The sequence below is a fragment of the Schistocerca americana genome, chromosome 8 (genome assembly GCF_021461395.2).
Source record: "Schistocerca americana isolate TAMUIC-IGC-003095 chromosome 8, iqSchAmer2.1, whole genome shotgun sequence".
Lineage (NCBI taxonomy): Eukaryota > Metazoa > Arthropoda > Insecta > Orthoptera > Acrididae > Schistocerca > Schistocerca americana.
Window position 1 is genome coordinate 311,677,688 of NC_060126.1, and position 5,845 is coordinate 311,683,532.

Consider the following 5,845-nt stretch of genomic DNA (forward strand, 5'->3'; position numbering starts at 1 on the left):
TCGTATGCTGTCAGGAAGGAGTACTCCATTCTTCTTATGGGTCTTCTAGTCTTTGTCATCGTCACAGGACCAGTCACCTACAACAAAGTCCTTGCAGCGAGGGTGCTTCACCCAGCCTGCCATGATACCTACTGTGTTAGGTACTGGGGTGCAATAGGCTTTTATATGATAAACAATGTGTGTGTTTAGCCAATATAGTGCAGTCACCCTACCAACTGAGCTACAACAGCTACACAATAGAATGCACTCCAAGTGATATATTTCAAGAAGAGTGTCACGTACTTTAACATACATAAATGTGTACTAGCGTGCACTAACATGTACTAATGTGCACTAACGTGTACTAACGTGCACTAACAGGCACTAATGTGCATAATGCAAGTGACATTTTGTCTAGAGAAATAAAAACACAAATACAAATTTAATATTGTAAATATATTTATTTATTCACCATCTACAATTATCATCAATATACAAAAAATCACTTGATTCTTTTTTAATCGGTGCAGCAGCAGTACAGTATTTGGAAAACAGCTGCTTCTTGTATCCCTCAAATTCAGCATGTATATCTCGTAATGTTATCGGCCATTGCAATAGTCTGGTATTCCAACGGTAAATTTGAGTTCGACATTTTCAACACCTATTCGAGGGATAGCACAAAACCTCGGCACTGCACTTATACAGGTACTAAAACAATGATTTATATCTTCTATGTGAACACTGCATGTGCAAAGCCAGTTAATGATGTCAGTGTATACAGCTTGAATGAATGGGCGCCATATATTTAGCCTCTCTATCGTACTACTTACCACCATGTCTAGATTGATCAAGTTATCAACAGTCGAGTGCTGAATGAAAATACTTTGACCCTCACCACTGCTAATTCTTAGTGTAGCATCGTCATACATTAGATAGAATACTCACAGATAGACTACCACAGTACATGTCCTGGTAGGAGTGGAATGGAGCATATTCAGTAGTCATATGCTTCTTGATGTATGTATGTATGTTTTTACGCAACAGAGTTCATCCCACTCATAGTCTGAAAACCGCACTTTAATATTTTTCAGCACATTTTCGAGCACTAACACAGTTGACAGGCTACCGCCTTGTGAAACTTCAAGTCCTACATGAAGACGTTTTGAAACACTAACTGTTAGCACATAGCATGAGGCGAATAGTAATGGTTGTGGTGCACTGGGGTTGGTATCTTCTCATCCACAACATCCGCACCAGCACGGTTAGCCAGCTGTTCTTGCACTGATGGTTGTACATCTCTTGTGCGATGATCAATGGACGGTGCATAAGAAGGAGTCCAGTACTGTGAAGCCCCCTCAAGTGCAGCCTCTGGCTCTGAAATTAGCACCTCGCTATCCTACTCCAGCATGCTGAGAAGCTGCAGTACAGGATCCTGCGTGGAAGAGTCCGAGGCCACCACGTGTGTGGACCCCGATAGATTGGAGCCTGCTGATGCTGACATAATGGGTGCAGCTACCTGACAAAAAAGAATATACGTAAGCATTATATTCTCCTGCTACAGAAATAATAATAATAATAATAATAATAATAATAATAAATCCCGTGGAGGCCCGGGAAAAGAATAGGCCTCCGGTATGGTCTGCCAGTCGTAAAAGGCGACGAAAAGAACAAACCACTAATAGGGCTAACCGCCCTTTTAGTGTGATTAATTGGTTCAGGACAGAACTAATGAAGCCTCAGACAAGCGCCGTCATGGTCGGGGACGACGCTTGAACCCTATGCCCGCCCACAATGGTAACGACACTGCTAGCCAACTGGAAAATGATTTAAATCCAAATAGAGGTGTTTTGCAGGATATGCTTCCTGCAACCACCCTAGAAGGAAAACAAAGACAGAGGATGAGATGGTCAGATGAAGTTAATCGACACCTCATGTTCTGTTATTACCAAGCAACAAACCTAGGAACCAACACAACTGGATACAGATCACAAGTATACACAACATTTACTACCAGATACCCAGAATTAAAATTTTTAACAGAACAACGACTAGCTGATCAGATCCGTGTAATAATAAAAAATAACAGGATACCCCAGTCAGAATTAGATAACATCAAACAACAAGTACAACAAATACTGGAACAAAATAATGTGCAATCAGAAGAAGAAGAAAATACAGTAATGGACTCAAACATCCCAGAGCAAACAAACAAAGAACAACACGCACCAATTAAACAATCAGAGGAAAACGAAATCTTAAGGCAGCCACCAGAACAAGCACAAATAGAACACAAAGTGACACAGATATTAGATATAGAAGAAAAATTTCAGCCAACATATATAGAATACAAAGACACAAATACAGACATTAGACCATTCTTGCATAGACCACCAAATAACCCACAAGTCGAAACAACAATAAAAACTATCAACACAATCATACACAACAAAATAAATGAAAACACAACTATGGAAGAGTTACAACTACTGGTATATATAGGAGCACTCACTACACTAAATATACACACTAGTCAGAGATCAGAACCAACCAACACACAGAAGAAACCCACAAAACCAGCATGGCAACACAGGCTACAGATCAAAATAGAAAAACTGAGAAAAGACATCAGACAGCTAACACAATTTATAAGAAATGAAATCTCGGAAAAAAAACGAAAAAGGTTAGGTAAAATCTCACAACAAGAAGCGACAGCAATTAGACGAAAAGAAGCAGAAATTACAAGCATTCGCCAAACGACTCAGAAGATACAAAAAAAGTGAAAATAGAAGGAAACAAAACCAAACATTCAACACAAACCAAAAGAAATTTTACCAGACAATAGATAACACACACATTGAAATAAACAATCCACCAAACATAACAGACATGGAACACTTCTGGAGCAACATATGGTCAAACCCGGTACAACATAACAGGCATGCACGGTGGATACAAGCAGAAACAGACACGTACAAGATGATACCACAAATGCCTGAAGTGACAATTTTGCAACATGAAGTCACCCAAGCAATTAATTCTACTCACAATTGGAAAGCCCCTGGAAATGATAAAATAGCAAATTTCTGGTTAAAGAAGTTCACCTCAACACATTCACATCTAACTAAATTATTTAACAGTTACATTGCAGACCCATACACATTCCCTGATACGCTTACACACGGAATAACATATCTGAAACCTAAAGATCAAGCAGACACAGCGAACCCAGCTAAATATCGCCCCATAACATGCCTACCAACAATATACAAAATATTAACTTCAGTCATTAAACAGAAATTAATGACACATACAACACAGAACAAAACTATAAATGAAGAACAAAAAGGCTGTTGGAAAGGAGCACGAGGATGTAAAGAGCAACTGATAATGGATGCAGAGGTGACATACCAAGCTAAAACTAAACAAAGGTCGCACTACATTGATTACCAAAAAGCTTTTGATAGTGTACCCCACTCATGGTTACTACAAATATTGGAAATATGCAAAGTAGATCCTAAATTGATACAGTTCCTAAACATAGTAATGAAAAATTGGAAAACCACACTTAATATCCAAACAAATTCAAATAATATCACATCACAGCCAATACAGATTAAGCGTGGAATATACCAAGGAGACTCATTAAGTCCTTTCTGGTTCTGCCTTGCTCTGAACCCACTATCCAACATGCTAAATAATACAAATTATGGATACAATATTACTGGAACATACCCACACAAAATCACACATTTGCTATACATGGATGATCTAAAACTACTGGCAGCAACAAATCAACAACTCAACCAATTACTAAAGATAACAGAAGTATTCAGCAATGATATAAGTATGGCTTTTGGAACAGACAAATGTAAGAAAAATAGCATAGTCAAGGGAAAACACACTAAACAAGAAGATTACATATTGGATAACCACAGCGACTGCATAGAAGCGATGGAAAAAACGGATGCCTATAAATATCTAGGATACAGACAAAAAATAGGAATAGATAATACAAATATTAAAGAAGAACTAAAAGAAAAATATAGACAAAGACTAACAAAAATACTGAAAACAGAATTGACAGCAAGAAACAAGACAAAAGCTATAAATACTTACGCTATACCAATATTGACCTACTCATTTGGAGTAGTGAAATGGAGTAACACAGACGTAGAAGCACTCAATACACTTACACGATCACAATGCCACAAATATAGAATACATCACATACATTCAGCAACAGAAAGATTCACATTAAACAGAAAGGAAGGAGGAAGGGGATTTATCGACATAAAAAACCTACATTATGGACAGGTAGACAATTTAAGAAAATTCTTTCTAGAACGAGCAGAAACTAGCAAAATACACAAGGCAATCACTCATATAAATACATCGGCTACACCACTGCAATTTCATAACCACTTCTACAACCCTTTAGATCACATAACATCAACAGATACGAAGAAAGTAAATTGGAAAAAGAAAACACTTCATGGCAAGCACCCGTATCATCTAACACAGCCACACATCGATCAAGACGCATCCAACACATGGCTAAGAAGAGGCAATATATACAGTGAGACAGAAGGATTCATGATTGCAATACAGGATAGAACAATAAACACCAGGTATTACAGCAATCATATTATTAAAGATCCCAATACCACAACGGATAAATGCAGACTTTGTAAACAACAAATAGAAACAGTAGATCACATCACAAGCGGATGTACAATACTAGCAAATACAGAATACCCCAGAAGACATGACAATGTCGCAAAAATAATACATCAACAGCTTGCCTTACAACATAAACTTTTAAAACAACACGTTCCTACATACAAGTATACACCACAAAATGTACTGGAGAATGATGAATACAAATTATACTGGAACAGAACCATTATAACAGATAAAACAACGCCACATAACAAACCTGACATCATACTCACCAATAAAAAGAAGAAATTAACACAACTAATTGAAATATCCATACCCAATACAACAAATATACAAAAGAAAACAGGAGAAAAAATTGAAAAATACATCCAACTGGCTGAGGAAGTCAAAGACATGTGGCATCAGGATAAAGTTGACATCATACCAATTATACTATCAACTACAGGAGTCATACCACACAATATCCACCAGTACATCAATGCAATACAGCTACATCCAAACATATATATACAGCTACAGAAATCCGTAATTATTGATACATGTTCAATTACCCGAAAGTTCCTAAATGCAATATAACACATACCGTACAGTTAAAAGGAAGTGACGCTTGATCAAGGTCCGCGTCACTCCATTTTTAACCGGACTTAACGTCTGAGAAAGTGAAGGCAATAATAATATTGCGAAATAGATACTAACTTTTCTGCTGCTTCCTCCTCCTATTCTCCTGCTGCTGTTGTGACTGATGCTTCATCTTGACTAACTGACTGGAACAGAGATCGAGCAGCTGCTGATTCCTAGTGGTGAATCACATGATCACGTTACCTATCAAAGTGCCCTCTAGCAGCGAGCTTGTGAACTAGCTCAGTTCTTCAATCTGCTGGGAGCTTATATGTTGGCTTTAAAAAAGGCGGACAGTTCCAACAGTAGCAGATGTTTCCATGAGTTGGGTAATGCATCTTTAAAGTATCTTGCTGCAAGTCATTTATTTGCAGGACCGTATTCTTCTTCTTGCTGTGTTTGAGCATTAATGCTCACTTCCACTTTTTATTTTATGCTTAATCTAACATAATTCAATGTGTTTATAGCATGTTCTGTTCATCTTCAGGCATTTATACATACATACATAGAGAAATGTTACGTAAAATTCACGGTTCACAAACATCGCCATTATGGCTGAAAATAATTA

At 37.6% G+C, this 5,845-nt stretch overlaps 1 long non-coding RNA gene across 1 annotated transcript; it reads right to left on the minus strand.

Moving 5' to 3' along the window:
* Nucleotides 1-420: 420 nt before the first annotated feature.
* On the minus strand, nt 421-5,477 carry LOC124545295. Its single transcript, XR_006967599.1, has 2 exons — nt 5,356-5,477; nt 421-1,495 (listed from the first exon to the last, which is right to left on the minus strand). It is a non-coding gene; the product is annotated as an uncharacterized LOC124545295 (long non-coding RNA).
* Nucleotides 5,478-5,845: the final 368 nt, after the last annotated feature.